This window comes from Vanessa cardui, chromosome 11 (assembly GCF_905220365.1).
Source record: "Vanessa cardui chromosome 11, ilVanCard2.1, whole genome shotgun sequence".
Classification (NCBI taxonomy): Eukaryota; Metazoa; Arthropoda; class Insecta; order Lepidoptera; family Nymphalidae; genus Vanessa; species Vanessa cardui.
Window position 1 is genome coordinate 13107218 of NC_061133.1, and position 13972 is coordinate 13121189.

General features: G+C 33.7%; 1 protein-coding gene across 3 annotated transcripts in view; it reads left to right on the forward strand.

Annotated features, from left to right (window-relative positions):
• Positions 1-13972, forward strand: part of LOC124533598 (protein outspread) — a 243973-nt gene that overhangs the window by 153689 nt on the left and 76312 nt on the right. The window lies entirely within an intron of this gene.

Genomic DNA, 13972 nt, shown 5'->3' on the forward strand with positions numbered 1-13972 from the left:
TAATGTATTTTAATAATCATGATCGTATTGCATTAATGGAAGGTAACTTTACTACTTAATATTGTATTACTGTTATCTATATTACTTTTATAAATGTGACAGTTACTCTGTCTGTCTATCTGTCGTTCTTTCCAAACCAATGAACCGAATTTGATGAAATTTGGTGTGCAACAGACTTAAAATCCAAGAAAGGACATAGGCTACGTTTTTTTCCCTAACATCAACAACAACAACAACAGCCTGTAAAATAATTAACTAATAAAAATAATTACGTAAAGTTGGTGGAATACACATGTGGCAGAATTTCTATCAAATTTGTCACATGCAGGTTTCCTCACGATGTTTTCCTTCACCGCTGAGCACGAGTTGAATTATAAAGACAAATTAAGCACATGAATCAGCGGTGCTTGCCTGGGTTTGAACCCGCAATCATCGGTTAAGATGCACGTGTTCTAACCACTGGGCCATCTCGACTCAAATTCCCTAACATATGATAACTAAATCCTAACACGCGTGTCAAGTCGCGGATGACAGCTAGTGCTAATACATAATCGAAATTCTATGTGGATCTTAAATCATCATAGATTGTAAAGTCAAAACTAGATTTACAAGCTTAAAGAAAGTATTTCGGTATTTTATACGTCTATTAATGGATAAAACAAGTTATAATTGAAGGAATGCAAACATCTTCATATTAAACGTCTTAATGATCAAATTCTTTTGATGATCGTATTAGAAAGTCGAAGGAAAGAGTAGCGTAGTTGAATATGATGCGAAAAAAGTTCCAGGAAATATTTAATTATTATTTATGACAGTATAGAAAATGAGGTCTTAATGAATATAAATTCAAGCAATAGTCAAACTTTTTCCTCCTTGGTTTGCTTAGGTTTTGAGGTCATGCCAACGTATTTTTTTTTCTAAAAGATCTTAGATATGCTTCATTTTAACTGAATCTTTATGGATACTTTAGGTCTCTTCGCTAATACAAGTATACTTATAGTTCTAAAACGATCCGACGAAACTGGATTGGGAATAGACCAATAGGTACTACTAATTCAAAACTTTGTATTGTCATATACAATTCCTAAATAGAATTTTTAATATTTTGAACGTCGTACTCATCGTTAGCTAAACTGATTGCCTTAAAAGGTTATGGTTGAATTTTACTTAATATAGTTCTTTAATTCCAAAGTGCTTGTAAAAGCCTACTTGAATAAAGTGTATTTTGATTCTTATTTAATTTGGTATTTAATCCACCTGTTCAAACCTGCTTAAACGGCGCTAACTTTTATTAAATTTATATCAAAAGTAAAAGTTACACGTATGTAAAACAAGAGTTAAGTTATTCGGACAATTAGTATGTTGTTGAAATATACATTAAGATTACATTTTTAAGTAAAGCTTTGCTTGGGATTTAAATTAGTATTGAGGACTATAATTACGAAATTATTTCGCCACGGGGCTAAATACTTTTTAAATTGACAACTATGGATTAAGTTTTCAAACATATAGGTATTTTCATTTATTATAAGAAGGTAGATGATCAAAAAAAGTTAAATAGTGGTCATAATAATCAATGATAGACGCGTTCAAAGTGGAACCCTTCCTGGGTTCGGAGTATTGATGTTTGGATCTCTGCAATCCCTGATGAGTACATGGCTCAAAAATTTGTAATCACATACAAATCTTTATGAACTGTTATCTATCTGGATAGTATCAAGACCACCTACTTAGTCAGTAGGTAGATGTCACAGCTTCAATTGCAACTAATAAAGATATGATATCCACATTAAAACCAAATTAAGATATTATATGTATAACATAACGCAATGAAAACGAATTGGCCATATAATGCGAAATAGTTAAAAAACAAAAGTAAAAATCCGTAATTCTAATTGATCATACATCGCACGTAATATGTACCTCGTAAAACAAAAAGTCTAAACCGATTCTCGATTCCCGAACATAACGAAATCAGGCGATCATTTACAAACAATAGCAGTAATTTGCACAATCCGCACGACACCGTCGCACCGTGGCACCGTGGCTGACTAATGAATTGAGATATTTCACGCCGAACACCATCGATCACGCTCTCAACCCGCTATGGGGGTCAAGGTGCATTACGTATACTAATAATTCTTCCTCGTGATTTAATAACACCTTTGCTTTAAGTATAAAAAATGTCTTCTAGAAACTACCTAAGTCTGCTACCTATATTATATTGAAATATTAATAAATGCAAATCTGTTGCATCAAATTATTAAACCACTAAATATATCATAGTGAAATTAATGTAGAATTACTTTGATAAAAATGTCAATGTATATTGCAAGAAAAATGGCGCGAATGGAGTCGCTAAAACCCTGTTTGTGATACTGGTGTACACATTTAAACTCTGCTGATGTAAGAGGTGTAAATATGTTGCTATCTCTTTCTTATGTACTGGGTTGAAAAGGATAGCAAGCCGTCAAATTCTGATAAATTAGTTGTGTACAACAACATCAAATGTGACATTTACTTAAATCCTTAAAAACCCAATAGAAAATTTCAAAAATATTTAAAACATCCACACATTTCTATTTTCAGTTCTGTATTCGCAACATATGCAACTTGTTTATTTGATAACGCATCAACACTTTACGTTGTAAAACTAAATCACATCTGATTACAACTTTTCAGTTTCCACTCATTATAATTTCCTCGTTATTTACAACACAGCATAAACAACAGAAGTGCTAAGTGTTTATCCTTATCGACAGCCGTTTTGTACTTGAGGCTATCATAAACCTCGCGTAGATCGGACCGGACGCGCTGATTACTAGGCGAGCTCGCACGATGGCATGCCGGCGTTTGCAGCTCGACACAGCTCGACTCCAGCTCATATATCACACGTTATGATTATCGTATTGTTAGCTCTGCATTTATTTGAAATATTATCATATATAATTATATATACATCGCAGAATAATGCTGTCTGATAATATAACCCAATTTCTTGTTATTTTTTCAAGGTGTTCTCAAATAAAGGAGGTAAGTAGAATAGTGATGATATTTCTCTTTGTTAAGATTAAGGTTCATTGAACTTCTAAATATAAGGCTTCTTCTATGGATGTTCTTGCGGATCTTACAAGTTAAACGATACGAGTAATCATTGTTTAATTAAACTTTTATAAATAAGACATATTTTTGATGATAATATATTGTTTACAAATTAAACTAGCAGTTTAGCAAATCTAAAAAAGTGATCTATAGTATCAATGATATTCTAATAAACAGATACGTTATACCCATAATAAACAACAGAAAAAAGTGTGCCGCGCCGGGGACCGTTTATTTTACATTTCGTTACAAGTAAAAAGGTTAGCTTGATAAAAATAATAAGTAAAAGGGATAACTAGATGTTTTAATTACGCAAAACGTATTAACTACATAATTATGATGTATTATAACGTATTAGTGGCATAATTATGTTGAAAACGACTAAAGGCAAACGTCCCAATTAGGACGTTTTCTAGTCTTCACTTTTTGCGCGTCAATGACATATCTGTTTACTAGAACATCATTGTATAGTATATAGTTGTTTTTCAATCTTTAAAAATGTGTTTAGATAGCTGGTCAGTTTACATCGGAGATGAGCGTTCGATCCCTCGGATCCATTACAGCATGATTGCGTATCGCTTGACGATTAGGATGCGCGTGAGCAAGGCACAAAGATGCCGACTCGTCTAATGCAGGATTAGACTAAGGAGACCATTATTTCCGTGTTATTAGGAAAATTGTTCTCGTTGAATAAGCAGGAGTATTTCTGGTATATTATTCTTACAGTTGTTTATATATTACAGTATCTTAATAAATCCGCAATACAATAAAACCAAAATAAATTATGTGTATGCATATGTTTTAATTGAAGTATTGATTAGGTATATTTATCACCAAAGTACATTACCTATATTTAAAATTTCAAAGTCAAAGAAAAAAAAGCCATTGGAACCAATTATATTTATAATAATAGGATTTGTCCGATAAAAAATATCAAATAGCATACAACCTATTACTGATCATTTTCCCGGGACACTCCCACGGCGGCCCGTAATTCCAACGTAATTTAACACACGGAACTCGGCAAGTCTATTTGAAATCTAATGTATTTTCTGACTCCTTAAAGCCGGAGCGATAAGTACCGTAAAATAAACTATTCCCGACACGATGACAACTTTCTTTTTGAAATGAGAATCACATTTGTCACAAAAGTATAGGATTAACGTGAGATAGATGAGTGGACTTTGATTGATTAGTCTTGATCATAATATTTATTTACGTTGAAATTGTATAGCTTATTCAGGCTCGTGACTATTTATTCATATCTCATTCAACAATCTCATACAGATAATGTCGTTACTTAATCGTTACTTAAAGAATATTTAATATATTTTGAATAGTATTCAAAACGATTACATTCAACTACATTTCTCACGTGGCTTCGGCCGTGTGTAAATTTTTGATATAAAATGCAGCTTATACTTGAGGATCAAGATTTTTTTGAACGAAATTTCATAAAATTCAGTTCACTGGTTAAGCCGTGACAGCGCAATAAACACACAGACATACTTTCGCAATTAAAATTAGTATAGATAATAGTTGAGCATATAGAACAATAAATCAGTTATGTGTTTATAATAACCACTATAAAACATATCTGCAAGTTTAATTGTTGATTTAATTTAATTGTCAAAAATTAATGCGTTGGTGTCAATCAAACAGTTAAAGCAAGATATATTGTAACGTTTTCTCTTAGTTACTGATAGGTTATATAAATTACGCGTGTACACAATGAATGCGATGCGAACTATTCAATTTAATTATATGTGAGCTATGCGCGGGAGTTTGGGATGCACGCCGTATTGCGCAAGCGCAGGTGAGCGCCAAATGTCAGATGGCTGCGCGTGCGGCTGCTATTGTTGTTTTTAATTCCATACCCATACTTGAATAGGCATAATTAAAACAAGCTATTTGTATTCCACGTTTCTTTTACATTTATATGATAAATATGTACACATTTGTAACTACTAATTTTATTCGTAAAATTATAAGTTAAATATTTGGGTCTAAACGTAGTAGATTATATGGCTATAGATATCAAGTTGCTGGGTTCCAAGGATGTAAGGTAGCTACACTTATAATCCCGTGCCTTGAAACACAAAAAGCCCTTGGTCATACTCCCTAAGTGTCGGTCTCGTCAAAAAGAGAATGCATTGGTTTATATTGTAATAATAAAATTTGGCTTCATGATCGAAATCAGCAAGGTGAACATGATCATAATCATCAAATTTAATTAAATTAAATAATAATAAGAGCCCATAAATGAAACTACATGTATCATAATTCTATCGCAGATAAACACGATACAGGCGAAGATGAGATAATTTCCGTACATTCCCACGCGGCTGCGTCTGCGCCGATACGATAGTATGATGGTAACGAGCGAAGGTCGCTCACGAATGATTGTGAAACATCTGTGTTCGGAACAAGTGTTCAGGGTTCACGGTCCAGTCGAATGGTACTGTTTAGACGGGTGGTAAAACGCGAGGTACCGTCGATTTACTGACCACAGGTGTTATTGCTACACGTAGATGTCGTGATTACTTATCAATTTAAATAATGAACCATGATACAGACAAGTTTTTAATAACAATTAATTATTCCTAATTGAATATTTTAAATGTTGTAACATTTGCTTGTGTAGTAAATGTTCGTACCGTGATAAGATTTATTTTTGACAAGCAATTAACACGTCGCAACACGTAAAAACAACAACAACCTGCAAATTTCCCACTGCTGGGCTTAATATATACAACATATACATATAGCGAATAAACATTATTTGAGTAGGTACTTTTGCATGCATTGCTTGATATTCGTTTTGTTATGGTAATATCGAAAAATACAAGTCATACAACAGACGTCGTCAACACATAATCTCCAGTAACGAGAGGACGACGCAATCTCCGCGGATCCTGCGCCCGCGCCGATATTCTGCGTGTGAGGGTAGTTGAGGCGTTTATCAGCGCCATCTATATTGCATACGGTAGTTAGCTACCACAAGCGATGAAGTCTGCAATCACTGCGTGAGTTAGATTCTGAGCTATTTGCGAGCGGGGTGAACGCCCCTAATACTTACCGATGATACAATTGAAAATAACTTCTATTACAATGTGATAAAGTCCACTCGTTGTGAACTAATAGTGATTGTATAAATTGATCTGTATGACAAAGCAATAGGATCTATTATTAATTGAACGTTTGTATAGTAAATGCAATCCTGTGAACGAGTTCCGTGTGTTATCATTATATTCCGATCATAATTGCGCAAAAAATGATTGTTATGCCAGATGCAGATTACTTTTATCGGTGAAAATTAATTTGTTCGGTTAGCGTGATCCAAACGACAAAATGTCGATACGCTTTCTACAACAAACGCTTCATGAATATTATTTTTCTTTATTAATCAATTCAGCAGCCCTCAGAAAATTTGTTAATTCTTTCACTAATATTTTACCTTAAACGAAGTCTTACTTTCAGATCATGTATAGTATTTAAGTATTTAATGTAGTTAATGATATGTTTGTATATTTATTTATGAATAAATATATCTTCATCTCGATGGAGCTGAGATGGCCCAGTGGTTAGAACGCCTACATCTTAACCGATGATTTCGGGTTCAAACCCAGGCAAGCCCAACTCTATATAAACGTATGTGCTTAATTTGTGTTTACAATTCATCTCGTGCTCGACGGTGAAGGAAAACATCGTGAGGGAACCTGCATGTGTCTAGTTTTATCGAAATTCTGCTACATGTGCATTCCACCAACCCGCATTGGAACAGCGTAGTAGAATATGTTCCAAATGTCCGAATGTCCTCTCCTTAATGGAAGAGGACGCCTTATCCCGGCAGTGGGAAATTTACAGGCTGTTACTTTACATTTTTTAATTCTTCACCTCATCTTATCCCAATTTTAAAATAACCAGTATAGAATCTAATAACATATCTTCTTGTTTAACTATGTAATGTAAATGTACACTTTACATTTATAATTTAAAAAAATATATTGTGTTGCATACAAAACGCTTCAACTGTTATATAAAATTTTACATATCTATTTAAAATTGTTTTAAAGGATCAAAAACACTGTAACTGTATGATAATTGACGTATCAGATGACCGTATATGAGAAAAAAAAAGTCATCTATATTCTCACAAGGGACGAGATAAATTTCAATCAAAGAGCGCGTAATTACAGATGCGGCAGTCGTATAACCAATCAAATTTAATGCCTACAACATTCCAAAGTTAATTGTCTCCACGGCGCGGTGGTAGCGGCTGGAGACCCGAGTGTACAGCACTCTAATCCTGTCTAACTAATGGTACATAAAATCCGGGTGGATTCGACACGGACCCGCTGGTTATTAGTGAGCCTTCCGCGTGGTAATCGACCCGATATGAATTATAGACCAACAAGAACAAAATGTTTGTAGAATAATCTATTTTTAAAGCACCAGTCGTCGCCCGTGGCGTCGCTCAATTGGTTTGTCAAGTCTATACAATCACCATTTCTGATTTCCGAACAGTTAAACTGCATTTTTTTAAGCTAGGTATATGGATGTCGTTTTAATTGCTTTTTATTTAACTATGTTCCTATGTGAAGGGTGGCTTGCTAATAACGTTTTAGATTAGGAGAGAAATATTTAAATCGCTGGCACGATAAATTGATGCAAGATTTTTTTAAATGGAGGATTGACTTGTCTTGATAGACTAATTAAAAAAGTATACTTTGATTTTATTTTTACACAAAAATTACTTTGTACTAAATACGATCGTGTGAGGCTGAATTAAATTTAACTAAAGCCTTAAAAAAATAACCTTACATAATGTTTGAAATATTACATTGTCAATATATGCACAAAAAACAACAAAAACAATCTTATCCTTACTCGTGTAGCTGCTTAATTACAATGGTAGCGTCAGATAGGATAATAAATTAATAATATTAAAAAAGAACTGCGATCACGAGATAGGGACCGCCCTAACAATGTCCATTACAAAATTAGCATAACGTCTCGGCTTCAAGAAAAATCCGACGGAAGCCATATCTATTCACTCGCCATAAACTACACCTACTTGCCGTTCAACCATGTATAATCTTAACTAAACTATCTAGTTACGAACAGACATTGTAAAATAACCAAACTTATTCTTCAAGTACTTATATTAGACGAAATTAAGATACACCAATTGTATGTCGCGGCGTCGCTTAGGTTTTCGGGGTTTGTCATCAGATATTTAGCATAGAACAACTATGTCCTACCTTGAAATTTGAGCTAGCTTCATATCAAAATTAAACATTATCATCATCATCGATCAACAGTTTATTGTTTTTCTTTTACACCAGTGAAAGCGAAAATGCCAAAAAATATATCTTTTTATTAGTGTTTATTGTAAATGAAGGATTATAAATTAATTGTACCATTCGAATTACACTGAGATAACATCTGTGTCATATACAAATGACGATTCCAAAGTTCTATTATATTAGCCTGCTTGAATAAATAATATCATCAAAATATGTCAATTGACGTTATGTATTATGGACAGATATTTGAATATCTGCAAATTTCAAAGGCGTTATCAAGGGCGCTGTTTGCGTCACGGTGTGGTTAGGAATCTTTTATATTTTTTCCGCGACCGCATCGTACGGTGCGGTCAGATCTACTAGCCGGGATCGTGTTCCTCATGCGTTGTTTATTATTTTTAAGCGTGTCTAGTCGATTGAGAAAATATTATCATGAGAACTTCATACTGTTAGTCTCAATAACACCAAAAATAATTTTCCTTGAAAAAACGTAAATACTAAAAATCGTCTATTATTTTCTTGTCTTCTTCTTCTCTTATATGTATTGCCCGCATTGCGAATTTATGTGGCAAAGATTATGAAAGACTTGCCATTGTTCAAGTTTTTTCAAACCCTTGCGGTCAACGGAGGAAGTTTCATGTACGCGTGGCTGTTTATCGTGCACTCGTATTGGTCCTGCGGTTTTCATGTGGATTGCTGTTCCCATGTCTCGAGGAGCCGTTGTTCTTTTTTCTTTGTATATCGTACAATGCCACTAACTTTTTTTACCCTAATCACACCGTAAGCCTTCTCAGAAACGGTCGACAAAAAACCTCTTTTGTAATTATTGTTTAAAATCGTGTACTGTATGGATTGTTTTGAGTGTATAATTTTGAATGATTGCTCGAATGCATTGAAAGGCAATTTGTCAGTTGTGTAGCAGGACCGCAGTATCAAAACAATCGCAATCTCGTTCACGATCAAGATCGGGAGCTACGAGTATACGCGTGACGCGTACGCACGCGCCGTACGCACGAATAATCCTTGCACTATGAACCTGGAGATAATTATCACACATGCGTTAAAATCAATCATTTGAATGTCCGCTTACGGCTAAGTAACTATTCATGAAATGTCATGGGCTGAACTGCTGTATTAGCTTAACTTAATGAAAATCAAACGTGCACTATATGACTACATACGTCCATACTACATTCGACGCAATAGCTTAGCATGCTTTAATAATGTCTATAGGCGATTACTGACCCAGTAGTGTTAAAAAGTAGGTAATTTCCAATGTTCTTAATTCAAATACACTTAAAGGGCTCTTTTGCCAAACGCCAAACAATTCTCTAAGTGCCCTTTACCCTCCAGTAACGTTAACGTTATTGCGTTATCTCAATTTTTTCCTACGCCTATGCTGCCCATTAGCGTAGTACATCACTCAAGACCGCCTTCGATGTTATCTCATAGCATTCCTGAAGGACAGGGGTCATTTTTTTAAATAAACGTCGTGTTCTCTGATACTGTGTTTAAACATACTTTTTAAACTTTGTTTTTATCTAAAGAAAGTTGTGGCATTTTTAAGATTTTTTTTCTATAGTTTTTAATGAACTTAAGTCATCGTTTTGTTTCGATATTTTTTTAGTTGCTCGTTGATTGTTTTCAAAACGAATAAATTAAATCACGTATTCAAACATTCGATTTTTTATCTTACTTCTTCCTGACAGACCATAAATATCTTACCTTATGGTATCGTTATATCTCTTCATATAATTTTATAACACGGACGATTAATTATAACATTTACATTGACTTACTAATGAGGATCCCTCTTTTCCTCTAACAGATGATCCGTCATGAATACTCGATCACGCGGCACATATAACTTTGTCTATACAATCATATAAATGTTTACCAAAAAAATAAACTCGAAATGTAGTCAGTCCACCCTTTTATAATGTCTCGTTTATATCCGTATCGTCTGCTTGATTGATGGACTTTGCTTTGTAAGGGTCCATTTTTAATGGACTTCTGACGTTGATTTAATAAAACCCTTCATTACGCCATCAAAAGATCTCAGGGTCAAGACCACGATCTCGGAGATATGTGATATGTTATTATACGACGCCAGCTCGGAAGACGATACGCCAAAATTATTTACTCAAAAAGAAAGTCCATTGTGTATGTGGTGTACATAAATTTAAAGACTTAAACGATCAAAGGCTGCGGCGAATTTCAATGAAATTCTACAAGTAATTCCAGTCATTTATCAGGACCACCTCGGCCACTGTACGCTGTGCAAAAAGTACTAACCAAGGGTCAATGGACATCGCAATTAGAAGATGTAAAGTTAGTATCGATCAGTCACGGTGGCACGGCGGGAACGGGACACTGGCCGCCATTTTGAAAGTATTACCGCACAAATGGGGAGTCTTCGCATTTCGTTACGGCATCTCCATAATCGAATTCCTTATACTCGATGGATAAAAATTCACTTGGTCCCTAATAAACTTGCATGTTCTTTTATTATTTTTTCGGCTACTGAAATGATGGGCTTCTTGCACTTGGTACAATCATCAGAGGCAATTTGAATATTGTTTTTGTTTCTTTTGCGCATGACACGCGGTTGTTAACGCTGAAATTATTCTGAGAAATCTAAAGCTTAATTGGAGGTGTTGTGTTTAAACTGTTATTTTTTTTTCCTCCAAAAAATATTTGTATATCCGAACCTTTGCATGTGGCTGGATACGTGAGTATTTTTAGCCCGAGCCATTATTTGGTAATGAGTTTGTTATGAGCCAACATCCTTGTATGTTCTTTTAAGTGTAAAACTTTGTTAAGAAAAAAATCAAATTGGCTTAGAAAATCACATATCTAATAGTAAATATTTTCGTTCTTCCATAACTGAATGTAGCTTGATTTCATTGAATCTGAATTATTGTCTCGCAATTTGCGTCCAAATTTTGCAATATAGATAACATTATTGACAAGGAGATTTGTAAGTCGAAACGGAAACATGTTCCTATTTAAATTCAATCACGAACACTAGTTCTGAATGAACATACATGCATATACATGTACGTGTATTACTGACTCTCAATCGAATTAATGTTTTTCTATTGATGTATATGCAGCTAGTTTTAGATAATCAGCGAATTTTGTTTATGTATGTACATCTTTTTCTTTTTAACTTAAAAATAAATTGGATGTAAATTGTAATTGTACTTGGTGTTTAATTGTAATTGGTTGGTATTCAGCAGGGCCGTCTGGTTTTGGTACCAGCCACTCATCAGACATTCTACCACTAACAGTACCAGCCTGTAAAATTCACAGTGTCTAGTGTTGACGAGAAGGTTTGGAGAATATACCACCATGCTCCTCCATCGCGGGTTGATGAATACACACATTACAGAATTTCATTGAAATTACATACCGCTTTCTTTCCATCTAGGGCCATCTCGGCTTTCAGTTATTCTGCCGCCAAACTGCAGTATTTAGTATTGCTGTGCTTCGATTTTAAGGGTATATGTGCCAGTTTAATTTGAATGTCCTTCTTACATTATCTATTTTACAAATTACAATTATGTTCTAAAAATTTTTTAAAGATGGAATAAAAATATTTAAAGATGGAATAAAAATATTTGCTATATACAATTGTTCTCGTCAACCGATATAACATTTGATAGACGTGTAATTAAAAACCGTTTGCATATAAATATCTTGTCGAAATAAAAAAAAAAGAGCAATCATCAATCATCGCGAACACGTGCTCTGAACTTCAGATTTGACATTTGTGTTGCGTCATTTCTCTCGCAGCGAAATGACGAAAACTTGTAACTCGTACCATGTTCCCTGGTGAGATCGGCCTACAAAACGATTTAGCCTAGATTTCATCCTTCCTATAAATTCTGCAACTTTATGTATCACTATATGTAATAAATTATATTATATTTTGTTTTAAATAATATATAGGTAATATTTTATTTATAAGAAGTTGACATTTAAAACAATTTGTTTACATGCAAAAGATTTTTTGAAATAAATTTGACTAATCAGTAAACTTGTTTTTGCTTGGGTTATAGAAGAAAAGAAATTGTAGAGGTTAATAACTATGTACTCACTTATATTATTATAAAACACGCCCAAGGAGGTTTTAACACTGTAATTATTTTTTACAAAAAATGTTGTTTTTTATGAAGTATACTTTCGCGATGTACATATTTATTAGTCGTGTATTTCATCGTTATTTATTGATAGATTTTTCTATATTAATATTGATATAGAGTTCTTTATATATTGATAGATGTTTATATTATCATTTTTTATGCTATATGTTGGTGGACGAGCATATGGGCCACCTGATGGTAAGTGGTTACCATCACCCATAGACAATAACGCTGTAAGAAATATTAACTATTCCTTTCATCGTTAATGTGCCACCAACCTTGGGAACTAAGATGTTATGTCCCTTGTGCCTGTAGTTACACTGGCTCACTCTCCCTTCAAACTGGAACACAACAATACTGAGTACTGTTATTAGGCGGTAGAATAACTGATGAGTGGGTGGTACCTACCCAGACGGGCTTGCACAAAGCCCTACCACCAAGTATATCAGTTCCGTGTAGTTATTTCAGTACATATCGAAAATATATCACATCAATTCATCACTAAATCTACATACATGTTACAATATTGAATTATGAGTAAAACAATTTAGTTTTCTCTTTAGGTCGTATTTGTATTCGTGTTGTTAGACAGATAATAACGCCGGCGTTGCTGAGAAACTAGTTACTTGCGGGTAATTTAGCAAATTGTCCAATTTTTGAAACAACCAATTATATATCGAACAACGCCGAATAATATAACGCGTTTTAGTTAAATCAAAGGTTGATTCGGCTCGCGTAGTACATTAAATCGTAATTGATATCGTGAATTGCAAGATATTTAACAATCACTTAAAATATTACTGTGTTTTTCCTTGTTAAATTTTGAAGGTTTTCTTTCTTTTATTTCTATTTAATTATTTTGATCGCAGACAGTCGTTTGTTATATTCACGGAATAGGTATACGGTCGTTACATACGGCTACAAATTAATTTAAGCAATTGTTACTTTTTTATCGACTTAATAAAGATAGATCTTGTCATTTTTTATATATAGTGTGGCCAAATTTGACATTCACGCTTTCATGCTTAAACAGAATTGTTATTAATATAAATTACGAAAAAAATAAATCTACTAGCATTATAACCCAAAATTTTGTAATGTTTTTAACGATATAGTATTTATTTTTCGCCTAAAATATGAATACCTTGTAGCGTGATAATTAAAAAAAAAAAGAGCGCGCGATCGCCTGTCACCGACTTGGGATTACTTTTTGGCGCGAAGAAAATATGCCGTTTGAATTGTTTTTTTTTTTTTGTTAATTTAATTATTTTAATGTTATTGTTGATTGTTATTTGTTATTATGTTAAATCAATCCTATTTTAAAGTTATTTTCACATCTGGTCCGTAATACATGATACATAGCTATATATAATTCCTAATTTTTGCAGTCATAATTCACTTAGTGTACATATA